Source organism: Bombina bombina, chromosome 2, assembly GCF_027579735.1.
Source record: "Bombina bombina isolate aBomBom1 chromosome 2, aBomBom1.pri, whole genome shotgun sequence".
NCBI classification, from domain to species: Eukaryota; Metazoa; Chordata; class Amphibia; order Anura; family Bombinatoridae; genus Bombina; species Bombina bombina.
This window is the reverse complement of record NC_069500.1, coordinates 121644291-121663934: the sequence shown is the minus strand read 5'-3', so window position 1 is coordinate 121663934 and position 19644 is coordinate 121644291. Positions and strand designations below refer to the sequence as shown.

Sequence of the window (19644 nt, the reverse complement as noted above, 5' to 3'; positions counted from 1 at the left end):
CAGCCTCCCACCTGACACATCCCACCCCCTGATCCCTCCCAAACAGCTCTCTTCCCTCCCCCCCCCCACAAATGTCCCCGCCATCTTAAGTACTGGCAGAAAGTCTGCCAGTACTAAATAAAAGGAGTTTTTTTTTTTTTTTTTATAAAAAAAATAAAATATTTTAGCTGTGATGGACTCCTGCCTTAGCCCCAACCTCCATGATCCCCCCCCCCCAGCTCTCTAACCCTCTCCCCTATCTAATTGCGGCCATCTTGGGTACTGGCAGCTGTCTGCCAGTACCCAATTTGCCCAAAAACAAAAGTATTTTTTGCTCTTTTGCTTTTTTTTGGGGTTTTCTGTAGTGTAGCAGCCCCCCACAATACCCCTACCCCCCTCCCCCTCCCAGATCCTTTTATATTATTTTAAAAAAAAATCTTTTTCCCCCCCCTCTTCCCTCCTCATTGGTGTCAGTGGCCAGCTAATGCGCGCGCACGTGCACGCGCGCCCCCCGCACGCTCCCGGCACCCGGCGTGCACATTGCACTTCTAGGAACCGGATGCCGGGTAGCGATGGGCCTCCCACCCGCCTCCCTGTTGCGCTCCCACCCACCAACGAACCGGCACCATCGCTACCGGTGCAGAGAGGGCCACAGAGTGGCCCTCTCTGCACCGGAGTCTTCTAAAAAGGTATTGCAGGATGCCTCCATATGGAGGCATCACTGCAATACCCTGAGAGCTGCTGGAAGCGATTGCGATCGCTTCCAGCACTCTCTTAGACAACTGACGTACCAGGTACGTCCATTGTCATTAACTGCTTGTTAATGCATGATGTACCTGGTACGTCAGTTGTCATTAAGGGGTTAAAATAGTTTCCATTTTTTTCTCTGCATTTGAGGTCAAACGGACTGGCCTATAGTTAGCAGAATTTTCCCTATTAGCCTTTTTTAATTTCTTTATTTTTTATGAAGAGGGAGTACATTGGCAATTCTCCAGTCTTTGGGAAAACTCCTGTTAACAGTGACTAATTAAATAAATCAGCTAATAGAGTTGCTATCATGGATCAAAGTTTGCTTAAACCCAATGGATAAATATTATCTGGACCCACAGAATTATTTACTTTTATTTTTGATAAAGCCTTTGAAACCTCTTCCTCTGTAAAAAGAAAAGTACTACTTACATTCACCTAGATTACAAGTTTTACGCTAAACAGGGTGCGAAACTAAAGCCAACAAAGTTACATTATTTTACTTTCCATAGCGCTGCCATTACAAGTTACTGAAAAGCCTCCTTGTGCGTGCGATATGTGGCGTTAAGCTCCATACCGCACAAAATTCAAGGGCTGATTTGACGTGCTCATGCACACTTCCCCCCATAGACTTCAATGGGGAGAGAGTGTTAGAAAAAAATACCTGAAGTGCGGAATGAAAAATCTCCATAACGCAAACCCATTGATATCTATAGGGAAAAAAAATTACGTTGAACTCTAACACCATAACATAGACCCCAAGTCTAAACACCCCTAATCCGCCACCCCCGACATTGCCGACACTAATAAAAGTTATTAACCCCTATTCTGCCGCTCCCCGACATCGCTGACACTATAATAAAAGTTATTAACCCCTATTCTGCCGCTGCCCCGACATCACTGACACTAATAAAAGCTATTATCCCATAATCTGCCGCTCCCCACATCGCTGACACTATAGTAAAGTTATTTACTCCTAAACCTCTGGCCTCCCACATCGCCACCACTACATAAACCTATTAACTCCTAAACCTATGGCCTCCCACATCGCCGCCACTAAATAAATTTATTAACCCCTAAATCCCCGGCCCCCCACATCGCCGCCACTAAATAAACCTATTAACCCCTAAACCTCGGGCCTCCCACATTGCCGCTACTAAATAAACCTATTAACCCCTAAACCTCGGGCCTCCCACATTGCTGCTACTAAATAAACCTATTAACCCCTAAACCTCCAGCTTCCTACATCCCCACCACTAAATTAACCTATTATTAACCCCTAAACCGCTGGCCCCCACATCGCAAAATACTAAATTAAATTATTAAGCCCTAAACCTAATACCCCCCAAACTTTAAATTACAATTACAATATAACTATATTTAAATAAATAAAAACCTACCAGTGAAATAAAAATAAACATTAAACTATAAATTAACCTAACATAACTATTCTAAAAAGAAAATATATACTACTAATTAAAAAATCGAAATTATAAATTTAATACTATGAAAAAAAAAAAAATCTAAAATTACAAAAAATAATAAACACTAAATTACGAAAAATAAAAATCACTAAGCTTACAAAAAAGAATAAACGAAATGATCAAAGATAAAAATAATTACACCTAATCTAATATCCCTATAAAAAAAATAATCCCCCTCAAAATAAAAACACCGCCTAGCCTACAATAAACTACCAATAGCCCTTAAAAGGGCCTTTTGTAAGGTATTGCCCTAAGTTAAACAGCTCTTTTACCTGTAAAAAATACAAAGTCCCCCAACAGTAAAACCTACCACCCAACCAACCCCCCAAAATAAAAAACCATAGGGCTATTAGATTAGGTGTAATTGTTTTTATTTTTGATAATTTAGTTTATTAATTTTTGTAAGGTTACGGCTAGATTACGAGTCTTGCGCCGTAGTATAAAACTCTTAACTAAAGTGCTAAAAAGTACACTAACACCCATACCTGTTAACCCCTAAACCGAGGCCCCCCCATATCGCAAACACTAAAATAAAATGTTTAACCCCTTATCTGCCGAACCGGACATCGCCGCCACTATAATAAATATATTAACCCCTAAACCGCCGCACTCCCGCCTCGCAAACACTAGTTACATTTTATTAACCTCTAATCTGCCGTCTCTAACATCACCGCAACCTACCTACATTTATTAACCCCTAATCTGCCGCCCCCAATGTCGCCGCCACTATATTAAATGTATTAACCCTTAAACCTAAGTCTAACCCTAACCATAACACCCCCTAAATTAAATATAATTTTAAAAAATCGAAATAAAATTATTATTATTAACTAAATTATTCCTATTTAAAACTGAATACTTACCTATAAAATAAACCCTAAGCTAGCTACAATATAACTAATAGTTACATTGTCGCTAGCTTAGGATTTATTTTTATTTTACAGGCAACTTTGTATTTATTTTAACTAGGTACAATAGTTATTAAATATATATTAACTATTTAATAACTACCTAGCTACAATAAGTACAAATTTACCTGTAAAATAAAACCTAACCTAAGTTACAATTACACCTAACACTACACTTTAATTAAATTAATTCCCTAAATTAAGTACAATTAAAAACAATTAAATACAATTATCTAAAGTACGGGAGGGGGAACTAAATTACAGAAAATAATAAAATAATTACAAATTTTTTAAACTAATTACACCTAATCTAATCCCCCTATTAAAATAAAAAAGTCCCCCAAAATAATAAAAAGCCCTACCCTATACTAAATTACAAATAGCCCTTAAAAGGGCTTTATGCGGGGCATTGCCCCCAAAGTAATCAGCTCTTTAACCTGTAAAAAAAAATACAATACCCCACCAACATTAAAACCCCCCACCCACACACCCAACCCTACTCTAGAACCCACTCAATCCTCCCTTAATAAAACCTAACACTTACCCATTGAAGATCACCCTACCGTTTAGAAGTCTTCACCCAACCGGGCCGAAGTCCTCAACGAAGCCGGGCAAAGTGGTCCTCCAGACGGGCAGAAGTCTTCATCCAAGCTGGGAAGAAGAGGTCCTCCAGATGGGCAGAAGTCTTCATCCAGACGGCATCTTCTATCTTCATACAGAGCGGGTCCATCTTCAAGACATCCGACGTGGAGCATCCTCTTCTGTCTTCATCCGACGACTAACTGATGGTACCTTTAAGTGACGTAATCCAAGATGGCGTCCCTTCAATTCCGATTGGCTGATAGAATTCTATCAGCCAATCGGAATTAAGGTGGAAAATATCAGCCAATAGGATTGAGCTTGCATTCTATTGGCTGATTGGAACAGCCAATAGAATGCAAGATCAATCCTATTGGCTGATTGGATCAGCCAATAGGATTTTTTCTAAATTAATTCCGATTGGCTGATAGAATTCTATCAGCCAATCGGAATTGAAGGGACGCCATCTTGGATGACGTCACTTAAAGGTACCGTCATTTAGTCGTTGGATTAAGACAGAAGAGGATGCTCCGCGTCGGATGTCTTGAAGATGGACCCGCTCCGCTCCGTAAGGATGAAGATAGAAGATGCCGTCTGGATGAAGACTTCTGCCCGTCTGGAGGACCACTTCTTCCCGGCTTGGATAAAGACTTCTGCCCGTCTGGAGGACCACTTCGCACAGCTTCGTTGAGGACTTTGGCCCGGTTAGGTGAAGACTTCTCAAGGTAGGGTGATCTTCAAGGGGTTAGTGTTAGGTTTTATTAAGGGGGTATTGGGTGGGTTTTAGAGTAGGGTTGGGTGTGTGGGTGGTGGGTTTTAATGTTTGGGGGTATTGTATTTTTTTTAAAAGGTTAAAGAGCTGATTACTTTGGGGCAATGCCCTGCAAAAAGCGCTTTTAAGGGCTATTTGTAATTTAGTATAGGGTAGGGCTTTTTATTATTATTTTTTTTATTTTATTTTATTAGGGGGAATAGATTAGGTGTAATTAGTTTAAAAATCTTGTAATTATTTTATTATTTTTTGTAATTTAGTGTTTGTTTGTTTTTGTACTTTTGTTTATTTTATTTAATTGTATTTAATTGCAGTTAATGTAGGGAATTAATTTAATTATAGTGTAGTGTTAGGTGTAATTGTAACTTAGGTTAGGTTTTATTTTACAGGTATATTTGTATTTATTTTAGCTAGAAAGTTATTAAATATTTCATAACTATTTAATAACTATTGTACCTAGTTAAAATAAATACAAACTTGCCTGTAAAATAAAAATAAACCCTAAGCTAGATACAATGTAACTATTAGTTATATTGTAGCTATCTTAGGGTTTATTTTATCGGTAAGTATTTAGTATTAAATAGGAATAATTTAGTTAATTATAGTAATTTTATTTATATTTATTTAAATTAGATTTAAGTTAGGGGGGTGTTAGGGTTAGGGTTAGACTTAGGTTTAGGGGTTAATAACTTTATTATAGTGGCAGCGACATTGGGGGCGGCAGATTAGGGGTTAATACGTGTAGTTAGGTTGCGGTGACATTGGGGGCGGAAGATTAGGGGTTAATAAATATAATGCAGGTGGAGGCGATGTTGGGGGCAGCAGATTAGGGGTTCATAACTATAATGTAGGTGGCAGCGCTGTCCGGAGCGGCAGATTAGGGGTTAATAATATAATGTAGGTGTCAGCGATAGCAGGGACGGCAGATTAGGGGTTAATAAGTGTAAGATTAGGGGTGTTTAGACTCGGGGTTCATGTTAGGGTGTTAGGTGTAGACGTAAATGTTCTTTCCCCATAGGAATCAATGGGGCTGCGTTAGAAGCTGAACGCTGCTTTTTTGCAGGTGTTTTTTCAGCCGGCTCTGCCCCATTGATTCCTATGGGGAAATTGTGCACAAGCACGTTTAGCCAGCTCACCGCTACCGTAATCTGGTATTGAGGTGAGATGTGGAGCTAAATTTTGCTCTTCACTCACTTTTCTGCGGCTAACGCCGGATTTGTAAAAACCCGTAACACCAGCGTTGTCTGTAGGTGAGCGGTGAGGGAAAACTGCTTGTTAGCACCACACACCATTACCCACAAAAACTCGTAATCTAGCCGTTAGTGTTTTATATTTTTTAGAATTTAGTGTTTATTATTTTTTGTAATTTTAGATTTTTTTATTTTTTTCGTAGTGTTAGGTTTTTTAAATTTGACATTTAGATTTTTTATTGGTAGTGTTTTTTATTTTATTAGAATAGTAATGTTAGGTTAATTTAAAGTTTAATATTAGGTTTATTTTTATTTCACAGGTAAGTTTTTATTTATTTTAAGAGAGTTATATTGTACTTTTAATTTAAAGTTATGGGGGTGTTAGGTTTAGGGGTTAATAGTTTAATTTAGTGTTTTGCGATATGGGGGGCTGGAGGTTTAGGAGTCAATAGGATTATTTATTGTTGACGATGTCGGGGAGCGGCGGAATAGAGGTTAATAACTTTATTTAGGTGTGGGTGACGTTGGGAGGGGCGGAATAGGGATTAGTAACTTTTATTACTGTCGGTGATGTTGGGAGCAGCGTAATAGAGGTTAATAACTTTTATTAGTGTCGGTGATGTCGGGGGCGGCAGATAAGGGGTGTTTAGACTTGGGGTTTATGTTAGGGTGTTAGGTTTAAACATAACTTTTTTTTCCCATAGACATCAATGTGGTTGCATTACGGAGATTTTTCATTCTGCACTTCAGGTGTTTTTTCTGACACTCTCTCCCCATTGATCTCTATGGGTGGAAGTGTGCATGAGCACGTCAAAGCAGCCCATGGCGTTTGTGCGGTATGGAGCTTAACGCCACTATATCGCATGCACAAGGAGGCTTTTCAGTAATTCATAATGGCAGCGTTATGGAGAGTGAAATAACACAACTTTTTTTGGCATTAATCTCGCACCCTGTTTAGCACAAAACTCGTAATCTAGGTGTGAGTCTTTACCAGATGGTACCAACACATTAGGCTCTCTGAGTAAGTAATATGTTTAAAATGCTGGTGCATGGTGCATACTTAAATACACTTTTGATACAGCTATAGCCTTTATTAGATGCATTTTTGCTAATACAGTACATGTATATTACAACAATTCTTCTATTCAAAACTGAAATGCACCTACTGTATGTCGATTCCAATTTTGGCAGGAATGTCCCTCTAAATATACAAAACTGCTTCTTTTGCAAATGTGTTAATATATAACAAACATGAACTTTGAATATTTTATGATAACATGAGTCTAACATGTTAGTATTGGAACTTGTGTAAATGTCCCAATCACAAAAAACATAATGTGATAGTGGAATAGACAGGCATTAAATGTAATGTTTCTTTTGCAAATGTTCTATCACAAACATAGACTTTGAAGTTTATTACAAGGACAGAGACTCTTTTAAAACATGTAACAGTAAAACAGAAAAATAAACATAGCTAATGAAAATGAATAACAGAATGGTTAGGTAATAAGGGCTAGATTACAAGTGAGGCGCAAAAGTTTTTGCACAAGCGATATCGTCTTTTCCTGAGCAGTTTTAATAGCGCTGATATTACAAGTTGAGTGAAATTTTAATTTAAGCTTCAATCCTTAATGCAATCTCAGAGTTGTGGTTAACTGTTTTCCGAAACTAAAAAGTGTCACAAAACACATCAAAAATACATTACAAAGTACACTAAGGGGGCGATTTGCAAAAGAACCTGCACACCATATTTAACAAGCAGCAGTCATCAGATCGCTGCTTCCCTACCCTTTCGCCACATCTTAGATGGCTAATTGCAGTCTCCGTGGTCTAGTCCAACTGGAGAGAAATTGACAGCTCCTGCCCGTGCGTGATTGGCTGTGTGCGGGCAGGGAGCGGGATTGCATGCAAGCGCAAAATAGTGTTTGTGTGCAATGCTGAATTCCGCCAGGGGAATTCAGCCCGCCAGAAGCAAGCTGCAGCAGACACCTCAGCTTGATAAATCATCCCCTTACACTCATAATAACACCATATAAAAATATTATTAAAAAAAAATTTTTGCACAAAAAAGTTATAAGGGCTCAAAGATACAAGATCTCAGGTGTTAGGAAAAAAAAAGCGCCAAAGTACTTTAACATAGAGGTCAGATACATTACTAAAGATGTATTTGTATGTATATAGATATGTTTAACTATGTATTTACTTTAAATATTTCACATTCCAATGTTCTGTACATAGCACAATATGTTCTATGTATTTTTAAATAGATATTCCTATATATATATATATATCTGTATATATCTATACCTATATATAATCATCTATATATACACTCACCGGCCACTTTATTAGGTATACCTGTTCAATTTCTTGGTAACACAAATTGCTAATCAACCAATCACATGGCAGCAACTCAATGCATTTAGGCATCTAGATGTGGTGAAGATGACTTGTTGAAGTTCAAACCGAGCATCAGAATGGGGAAGAAAGGGGATTTAAAAAAGACTTTGAACCTGGCATGGTTGTTGGTGCCAGAAGGGCTGGTCTGAGTATTTCAAAAGCTACTAATCTACTGGGTTTTTCACGCACAACCATCTCTAGAGTTTACAGAAAATGGCCCGAAAAAGAGAAAATATCCAGTGAGCAGCATTTGTGTGGATAAAAATGCCTTGTTGATGTCAGAGGTCAGGGAAAAATGGGCAGACTGGTTCAAGATAATAGAAAGGCAACAGTAACTCAAATAACCACTTGTTACAACAAAGGTATGCAGAATACCATCTCAGAGCGCACAAAACTTCAAACCTTGAAGCAGATGGGCTACAGCAGCAGAAGACCACACCAGGTGCCACTCCTGTCAGCTAAGAACAGGAAACTGAAGCTACAACTCACACAGGCTCACCAAAATTGAACAATAGAAGATTGGAAAAATGTTGCCTGGTCTGATGAGTCTTGATTTCAGCTGTGACATTCAGATGGTAGGGACAGAATTTGGCATAAACAACATGAAAGCATGCATCCATCCTGCCTTGTATCAAAGGTTAAGGCTGGTGGTGGTGATGTAATGGTGTGGGGGATATTTTCTTTGCACACTTTTGGCCTCTTAGTACCAATTGAGCATTGTTTAAATGCCCACCTGAGTATTGTTGCTGACCATGTCCATCCCTTTATGATAACAGTGTACCAATTTTCTGATGGCTACTTCCAGCAGGATAATGCACCATGTCACAAAGCTCAAATCAAATAGAGCACCTTTGTGATGTGCTAGAACTGGAGATTTGACAAATCTCCAGCAACGCCATGATGCTATCATGTCAATATGGACCAAAATGTCTGAGTAATGTTTCCAACACTTTGTTGAATCTATGCCATGAAGAACCTATTGGACTAAATGGGCATACCCTCTGATGAAGTGAACCAAGTTCAAGAAATGCGTAAGGGAACGCCCACTGTTGATTTCACTTCTGGTCCAGCGAGACCAATAACAGCGTGCACACAGCTCTTTATTGCTATCCTACGCTGTTTATACAGCACCTGCATCCAAGGACACCAATTTCACATCACAGATTGGAATACCAGCTTGACACACGGAGGTATCTCATACAGTTGTGAAATACGGAATTAGAGCATTTGACGCTCGATTTTTGGAGCCACAACCACCACACTTTATTAAGTTTAAGTGCTGGGCAATTCCAGATACGATTTCACATCTTTATCCTAAGTTTCTGCCAATTTACAGCTCCCAATATACTGGACACTTTAACATTTGTTTTATACAAGCCATTGTTTTCGACTTATCAGACATTTCCGACTGAAATTTAACACACCTGTGCTCAGTCCATTGAATCTATTTTTCCAAATGGTCATTTAGAGTTTTTAAACCTTGTTTTTAATAAATACTCAATACATTAGTTTGCTTTTCACTTTAATATTGAAAGTGCATCCCTTTATAAATACCATTATTCTCATACCACAATAAGAGATTTCATCTCTCTTTTCGCCATACTCCACAGAGGAGAAGAATGAATGCCATGCTCTAAGAGGCCCGAAAAAAGAAACATCATACTCTGAGAGGCTCAATGAGAGGAATACCATACTTCAAAAGGTTCAAGAGTGAAACACATCTTTAACACAGATAGGGATCAATATCCCCTCCATGCAATCAACAAACCTCACATGTTTGAGGTCCTAAAAGGTGAGCACCTTTCTTTGCTTTAATAGTAACTATTAGCAAGTACTGACATACTGCACCATAAGTTGTTTTCTTTGTGTTTTCTCCATTCTCTGAGCGCTGATATCTGGAACCTACATCCACACATTCTCTTACTCCCCTTTCCATTGGTGATAGTGGAATCTCCAGATGTAGCAGCCATTAAAATACACCGGGAGGAACTTTAAAAGCGATTTAAACATTTTGCATTATACACAGGGCAAGTTAAAATACCTATTGACATATATACAGTATATATATATATATATATATATATATATATATATATATATATACATGCATACACACACACAACACACTTCATATAAACACACATATATATATACATACATACACACACATACATACATACATCAGACTCAAAAAAACATACCAAAACCCCCTCTGACAGTGAATTTATTGAGTTCAATGGACCTGATCTAGAAGAAGCTTATGCATTAATAAAATATATACTAATAACAAATTCATAGTGTTAAAAGGAGTAATTTCATTTCCTTCACAATAAGTGGGCAGATAGGTTAAAACTCTGATATGAAGCTATTCTTTTGACAATCGGGGCTGAATAACATACACAGCAAGCCTAAATTGGGGTGTCCTATAATTTTGTCCTAATATGGATAGCAGGCCATCCAACTCGGCTTCTTAGTGTTATGGAGTTCCTAGACAAATGGGAAAGCACAGTCCTACAGCAACTGGAGGAACATTTTGAGGGCATCAAATGGAGCCTAAATAGAGTCCTGGAATATATCCAGCAATTCCCACATGTCATAGAGCCTCTATTACCGCAACCAGTCTACTCCTGCAGATCTCCCCTTTAAAGAAAGTGAAAAACTTTCCTATCATTATCTGTATACAACAGTGGATGTTCCGTCAAGCAATTCATGCTGGGCCCTCGTTTTGAAACCAACTCTCCAGACCTTGACTGGACTTTAGCAAATGAGAACATACAGCTCCACAATTTAAAAATCTTAGAGAGCGACCCTACAATCTACCTCCCAATGTTCAGTGACAGACAGGAGAAATTATCTTCAGGACCCTGTGCATTTGCCAAAAACAGTCTGATCACAGGCAATCACTCCTTTGGAGTTATAGAAACTCCCCTATTGTCTCCACTAATTGAGACATGGAAGAACATTAGACATGACAGCATTACAATTACTTCCTCACAATATTGCCAATGGACTGGAGTGGGTTGGAAAATAGCGGACACTCTAGCAAAGTTCATACCAGAGTTACAATGATTCTTTATGGTTGATTCTATCCCTTATGAGACTTTAGTATCCTCCTTACCCCAAGTAGATCACACTGCTCTAACAATGTTGACTATGATAGCAGATGAATGTTTGCTTCACTCATCCCCCCTTCCTATATAATGCCAGATTATTACACAAGTTTTAAATGTACATAAGTTCTAGATCCATCACATGTTTACATCTGTGTCACATGTAGCTAGGGGGACCTTAGCTCCTTTTGGAAGAGGACTGATACATGCTTATGGACATGAATACTGACATATCTTTATAAGCACCTTCACATAATAAATACCCTGATTGGGGAGCGACGGATACCACTTGAGTACCAAGCTGCACAAATAACTCCACTATTATTGTCGCCGGCGGCCAAGGCGACATACTACTTAATGTAGAAAGAGTTAGGTGCATCAGTGTTCCGGTGGGTCCCAAATTACAGGTTAAGATGTAGTCCCTCCACCTAGCGAAACTTCCTCCTATTGTAACATATGTTTGTTCAGACTGAACTTTATGCAGATATGTGTTGTTTCTTGTTTTACCATATATTCTCACATTCTGTAATGTAAAAGTTAGCACACAAGTTTAAAGTCAAATGGTTATGTATTCTGTATTTTATGAGCTAGTACTATCTGGGGACCGTATTACTACATAGCAGTTTTAGCTATATATATCAGATGAACGGGTACACCTCTTGTGAACTGCTTGTGCAATGCCGCCCCCTGCAGATTTGTAGGAGGGGGGTGTCAATCAGCCCGATTATATAGGATTGGGCGTATTGATGTCCGCAGCCTCAGAGCAGGCGGACAAGTTATGGAGCAGCGGTCTTTAGATAATTGATCATTCGGCCCATATGTATTAACTTAATTTCATTTCAATTGCTAATTTTTAATATATATCTAGGTCCAAAAGTGAACACTTCCAATGCTAATTTTCCTCCTCTAGAACATCTAAACTTTGAGGAAACTATTTCAGAAAATAATATAAAATTGGGGTTCCAAAAGTCTGTCTATTACAATTCATTAAGAATATTTAATTTGTATACATGGTTATTGTTATCGTGTAATTTTTGTCTTTTATGCCCTACGGTAATCTGTATATGTTGTATTAATAGCACCACTTCAATAAAAAATTATTTAAAAAAAAAAAAACTCTGGTATGAAGTTACAAATAACATGTTACCTTATTTCTAGCAGTTAGTGATTGTCCGAAGTCACTGCTGAGGCATATTTTTATCTTTAACCCTTCCTCCCACTTCCCATATGAGTAGCAGAGAAGCTAAACATTTTTATTGCTGCTCTGCATTGGAATAGTAAACATAAATTCTGTAGGCTTACAGTTAAAAAGCACCCTCTTCTCTTTACCTGTACCAGCCCTTACTCACTGTGCAGCAGACATGGAAGCGTGACTGCAATTAACAGTGTGAAGGAACACTGCACCTTTGTAGTGTGTCATGCCATCCCAGCTGATGCGGCCTCCTGGGAAAAATCCCAGACATCCCGGCAGGCCAAACCGGCCCTGTTGACTCAGTTTCTTATTATTTATGATTATTTTCTCTGCAGTTAGAGCAGTTACCCACCATCTTACTTTCTTTCGTTTTTTCTTATTACCACTCACTTTACTTTTGTTCCAGTTTTTGTTTCTGGTTGTTTTATTTCTTTAATTTTGTGTTTCATTCTGTTTCTTATCTCTGTGCTTTCTAGCTCTGCCATTAGCGCAGTTCCGACCGCCATCTTGTTTACCTTGATTTCCTCCTTCAGACCCCTCCCATTCTCTGACATAGCAGGACTCATTTTCCTGCCTCTCTCTTAGGGCCTAATGATCTAACCCTTGCAAGTTTAGATCTGCTTTTTAATTCAGAAACTCGTAGGGACTGCCATGGTGGAATTATCGCAAAATAGTTGCAGTCCCTTAGATTAACGAGATGTCTCCTATTGAAAGTAATGGAGTTTGATGGAAAGGGACATTTTGCTTCATAGAGCGAAGTTAGCAGAGAGCAGGTGGAGCACTTTAAAAATTAAATCCTGCAGTCAATATAAATCACATCACATTATATTTTCGTATGCATGTGTTTTTCTATTAGGTTTATAAGTTATTTTGTGTGTTTAAGAAAAGCTCGCCACCTTTTAGTTGGCAAGAAGTGAGATTTGTAGTGCGAAAATCTTTACAGAATTACACTGGGATTAGAGACAATAACATATATGCACATGGAATGCCTATTTTCAGCCCGTTTTACAAAAACAAAACAATAATTATGCTTTGTATTTTCTACTTAAAGTGATGGTAAATCCTATCAATTCAAAATTGCTAGGATTTACCATCACTAAAAATAAAATTTACATTTTGGATTCACATATGCTGCTACCCATATGTTGTTTTCTCCAGGGACGTCCCTGCATATTCTAGCAGGACAATGACAAACCCCTTTCTGCCTGGATTACAAGTGCATGGTTGCGTAAGCAGAAAGTGCGGACAACCCCTAAAGTCAGCGTTTCTCAATCTTTTTGTAGCATGTACCCCTAAAGGCTTTCATTTGATTTCTATACAGCCCAACTGTAGCACAAATATTATTGATCTTTTACATGAGATAAAACGGAAATCATTTGTATCACTTGATTTCACAAGCTTGTATCAGATGTGTTAATGAAGTAACTAGATAGGAATCAGATATTTGTTTTAAGTGCTCCGGAATGTAAAATTTAGCTATAACAGTGAATAATAAACACATAAAACACAGTTATATGGTCCACTGATATAAAAAATGATATGCAATGAATGTGCTTCTTTCGTTTAAAAAAAAGGATAATAAACTCTTTACTGCATGATGAGGACAGTAATATTTATGGTACCTTATTTCTGTTTTTAATTAACAATTTATACACAGTTTATCTGTCTTATTTTACTGCCATACCTTAGTATGATGCACTTTACATATTTTACAGTGGTACATTTATCTGCCACTTGTCTCTGTGACATTTGGTCACAGTAATACACTTTCTCTGTTCATATCAGTGAATGTCAACTCCAGTCCTCATATGTCACTAACAAGCTAGAATCTAAGGTTTTACCAATTTGAAGTGACTATGTTTTTGAGCAGCAGTCCAACCTAGACAGAGACATGCTCACACGCTGCCCTGTTATGAGTATACAAGGATAAAAATGAGAAACACAGCTTTCTTTAACATGTCATGTTTACAACAGCTACATCAGGAAAAAAAGGGCCAATCCCTGGAGTACCCCTTGCCAATACCCCAAATACCCCCAGGGGTAAACGTACCACAGGTTGAGAAACTAGGCCCTAAGTTAACCCAAAAAAAATAAAAAACCTAATTACCTTATTTTTTTTTTTAAAAAGTACCTTTTAAAATAATAAAAGTTAACATTACTATTAAAAGAAAAAAACTTACATTACTATTAAAAGAAAAAATCATTTTGCAAAACTTAACCAATCACTTACTCAATGAAAACAATATAGAACATTAATTGGGGAAGACTTTAATTTAGTTCTCAATCCTAAAGTCGATAGATCTGACCCAACAAAGGGACAACCAGGGAGAAGACTTTCTGCTTGACCACAACCTACTAGATAGTTGGAGAACTTAGCATAGACAAGTTTGAGACTACACCTTTTATTCCCATGCACACAAATCTTTCTCAAGGATTGATTACATTCTACTCAGCCAGATCCCAGAACCACTTCTACAGTCCGCATATATTTACCCATGCACCTGGTCTGACCATTCATTAGCAAAAACTACTTTACCAGGACTAATTAACTGGGTCACATTAGAATCCAAAATGCTGTCCATTCACTCTATAGCACATATACTCTGGGTAGATAAAAACAATTGCCCCTCCTCATGGAAGACATATCTAACTATAGCAAAAAAATCAGGAAACAAGCCAAGCACCAATCAATAAAAATAATAATAAATCTTAGAACTTTATTTATAGCATTAAAAAGAGAATTAAGCAGTAGAGTGTATGGGTAACCCCCCAAAAAAGACTAACGCGTTTCGGCTAGGAGAGCCGTACTCATAGTCCCTAAAAACATTGAAACCACACTGACTTAAATATCCAGTGTTTCATCCTGATAGGTTGGACAGTTAATTGAAATTTAAAGGTAAATTCTCTTTCAACGTTTCAAGCCATATAGTGTTTTACTTAACATGTTGCTTAATGGCAGATTTACCTTACTAGATTTCTTTAAATGTCCAAATGGGGGGAAGGAGACTAGGATTGATCATACTTAAATAAGTTTGGACCTGGTTACAAAAAATTGGCAGTACTGTACATAGAAAACGTACCTTGCTATACTATTAACATCAGTAAAAACATCAGTATACATTTGATTTACAAAGTACATCATGGACTTAAGTAAACAAAATAAGTATGTATGTGAATACTTGAACGAAAATAACAAATAATAATAAATAATAATATAAAGGAGTATTACCTGTGTTTGCACCTTCCTATAAATCATAATATATCCAAATATGTATCAGAAGGTGCCTGAAAATAATAATTATAAAATGAGATTTACAAGTAATAATGAATAATGAGTGTGAATAATGACAATGAATAATGAACAAATCAAAAACTAGAAAATTTCAAAAATGAGCCTATGACAAGAGATATTGATACTATAGCCAATATGTCCAAAATCATCCAGGTCTGAAATATTAGGGTTTGGAAACCATCCCAAATCATGACGAAAAAAGGTAATAGTCCGTAAGATCACCTATAGACTTATCCCTAAGAGGAAGTGTATACTTACATTTTGATTACGCCCCTGGCCCATGCCGGTAGTGACACGCAGGATACGTCACTGCACTGGGCATTCATTGGATGGAAGCAGGGTGTGACATACTGGATACGCCAGTGAACCGGTCAGTTTGAATAACCGAGCACTACAAGCCACAGGCATTACCCGTCTGCAGGAGGAAGCCGCTCGATCCGCGGTGGTGGACAGGCTGAGGTCTGGAAGAGCGCGCGATAAATCGGTGAGATATGTTTACCTTCTCCTGTTGTATCTTGGGGTGACAGAAAGCCGTGGAGTGGGTTTTGAACTTTTGCTCGAAGAAACTTGATATATTAGGAGTGTGCATTACGGAAAGATTTTTTACAGAGTTGGATACTTCATTAATATTCGTTTCTCACTATCATTTGGCAGTTGTAGGTATAAAGATTATGCCATTGAATCTGTATTAAAGAAATATAAATTGGACATTGTTTGGAACATGTCAACAGCTTATTTATGAACTCCTAAGGTGTAACTTCTTGATAAAGTCCAGAAGCTCACATTTAAAGTTTGTGTTTCCGGTTTGAACTACAGAGGGGCATTACACATAGTCTAGTTGGGACTTTTCTTTGTTCTATATCTAACTATAGCCCACACAATATGTATCTGGGTCTATCTACAAAACAAACTCTCTCTGAGCGTTCCGGGACGTAAACCGGCTCCATTATCCTCTTTAGTGTCCCCAATATTTTTTGGATAAGTGGGCAAACCGGTGGACTTTACAGAATTGCTGATGTATTTAAACTCAAATCCCTCCTTACTTTTTCACAATATTTAGAACTAGACTCAGCAGATAACAAATGTTGTTTCCAATATCTTCAACCTAAATCACTTATACATAAGGTGTTAGGTAAATATATAAACTCTACAGATTCCAGCCTGGACAGGATTTGTTTGGCTGAACATAGAATTAAAGGAATTATTGGTCTATTATACCCACTTATTAATAGTCCCCCACTCCCTCAAAACTAAGCTTCATGTCCAAATGGGAACAGGACTTGAACATGGAATTTACCCATCTTCAATGGATGAAAATACTAAACCTAGGTACCTCATTTAGTTATAGCTCACAATTAAAAGAAAACGACTTAAAAAACGCATTTAGGTGGTATTAGACCCCCCCTTACTTTAACCCCTCTAGGTACCCCAGTTAGACTAAATTGCTGCAAAGGTTGCCAAGTTACAGGTTCATACTTTCACATGTGGTGGACTTGCGAACATGTAAAAAATATTTGGAATACAACCTCTGAACTACTAGCCAAAATTCTTGATGTAGAGTTTCAACTCTCTCCAGAAACTGCACTATTACATCATACAATCAAATCCCTATCCAAACACATGAATAAGCTCATCTTCAATATGTGCACTGCTTCCATACTGTGTATTGTGAGATTTTGGAAGACCAACCCACTAGATTTTAAAATAGTGGAACGTAAAATAGAACATATTTACCAAATGTCTAACACAGCAGCAGACTTATTAGATTCCAAAGACCAAGTCTTTATGGTATGGGAGCCTTGGATAACATACTCTGAGGCTCAGCCCAGGCCTTCCCAACCTACCTAATTCTTATTTCTTACTTTATTGGTTATAGACAGCGGGGGAGGACCGACCGCCCTCGCAGACCAACTGAATTCTCTACAGATGTGCCTTTGTAGTTTGTATCTGCTTAGTCTAATGAATGTGAAGACCAATGATTGTTTGACTGTTTGATTGAGCAAACCATGTAACTCTCTTTTGTATTTAAGATGGACCCGCTCCATGCTGTATGGATGAAGATAGAAGATGCCATCTGGATGAAGACTTCTGCCCGTCTGGATGAAGACTTTGGCCCTGTTGGATTAAGACTTCTGCGCAGTTGAATGAAGACTTCTGCTCGATTGGATGAAGACTACGGCCCGGTTGGATGAAGACTTCTGCCACTTCATTAAGGATGGATGTCCGATCTTCAGAACTGTAAGTGGATCTTCAGGGGGTAGTGTTAGGATTTTTTAAGGGTGTATTGGGTGGGTTTTAATCTTAGCTTAGGGTTTTTGGGCAGCAAAAGAGCTAAATGCCATTTTAAGGGCAATGCCCATCCAAATGCCCTTTTCAGGGCAATGGAGAGCTTAGGTTTTTTTTGTTAGGTTTTTATTTGGGGGGGTTAGTTGTGTGGGTGGTGCGTTTTACTGTTGGGGGTTGTTTGTATTTTTTTTACAGGTAAAATAGCTGATTTCTTGGTAGTTTAGTTTAGGCTAAGTTTTTTTTTTATTTTGGGGGGATTTTTTATTTTGATAGGGCTATTAGATTAGGTGTAATTAGTTTAAATATCTTGTAATTTGTTTTTTATTTTCTGTAATTTAGTGTTTGTTTTTGTAATTTAGCTAATTGTATTTAATTTAGTTAATTGTATTTAATTGATGTAATTTATTTAATTGTGGTGTAAGTTTAGGTGTTAGTGTAGAACAGGTTAGGTTTTATTTTACAGGTAAATTTGTATTGATTTTAGCTAGGTAGTTATTAAATAGTTAATAACTATTTACTAAGTAGTCTACCTAGTTAAAATAAATACAAACTTAGCTGTAAAATAAAAATAACACCTAAGCTAGCTACAATGTAACTATTAGTTATATTGCAGCAATCTTAGGGTTTATTTTATAGGTAAGTATATAGTTTTAAATGGGAATTATTTAGTTATTAATAGTAGGTTTGATTTAGATTTATTTTAATTATATTTAAGTTAGGGGGTGTTAGGGTTAGGGTTAGACTTAGGTTTAGGGGTTAATAAATTTAGTATAGTGGCAGCGACGTTGGGGACGGCAGATTAGGGGTTAATAAATGTAGGTAGGTGGTGGCGATGTTAGGTCCGGCAGATTAGGGGTTAATAATATTTAACTAGTGTTTGTGATGCGGGAGTGCAGCTGTTTAGGGTTTAACATGTTTATTATAGTGGTGGCGATGTCCGGATCAGCAGATTAGGGGTTAATAATTTTATTTTAGTGTTTGCGATGCGGGAGGGCCTCAGTTTAGGGGTTAATAGGTAGTTTATGGGTGTTAGTGTACTTTTTAACCCTTTAGTTATGAGTTTTATGTTACAGCTTTGTAGCGTAAACCTCATAACTACTGATTTTAGAATGCGTTACCGATTTTGGCGGTAAGGGCTGTACCACTCAATTTTTGTTCTCCCAGGACAAGCTTGTAATAATGGCGCTATGGAAGTCCCATTGAAAAAAAAGTTGATTTGCGGTAATCTATCCGATTGATATCTATAGGGTAAAAAAAGTTACGTTGAAACTTAACACCATAACATAGACCCCAACTCTAAAAACCCTTAATCCGCCACCGCCGACATTGCCGACACTAGTAACAGTTATTTACCCCTATTCTGCCGCTCCCCGACATCGCCGACACTATAATAAAGTTATTAACCCCTATTCCGCAGTTGCCCCGACACAGACGATTTTTTTTATTTTTTTCGTAGTGTTATCATTTAGATTTTTATTGGTAGATTTTTTATTGGTAGTGTTTTTTATTTTATTAGAATAGTAATGTTAGGTTAATTTAAAGTTTAATCAGGGCCGGCGCTTGCCTACAGGCAAGTAAGGCAATCGCCTTAGGGCGCATTAGACTGGGGGCGCAAACTGCCGGTGTCAAGTTAAACTTTCAGCAGCAACTTTTTTTTAATTTATTTTTTTACACTTGCGGTCCGCGGCCGCCGCCCCCAGACAAG

The 19644-nt window shown here is 37.8% G+C and overlaps 1 protein-coding gene across 2 annotated transcripts in view; it reads right to left on the bottom strand.

Annotated features, from left to right (window-relative positions):
• LOC128648524 (uncharacterized) overlaps window positions 1–19644 on the bottom strand; it is a 136550-nt gene that overhangs the window by 111676 nt on the left and 5230 nt on the right. The window contains exon 2 of one of the 2 annotated variants that reach the window (XM_053701246.1): window positions 15591–15646. The exons of the other annotated variant lie outside the window; for it this stretch is intronic. The gene's annotated coding sequence lies outside the window, so the exon portion shown is untranslated. The remainder of the gene's footprint in view (window positions 1–15590; window positions 15647–19644) is intronic. 2 annotated transcript variants of the gene reach the window in all.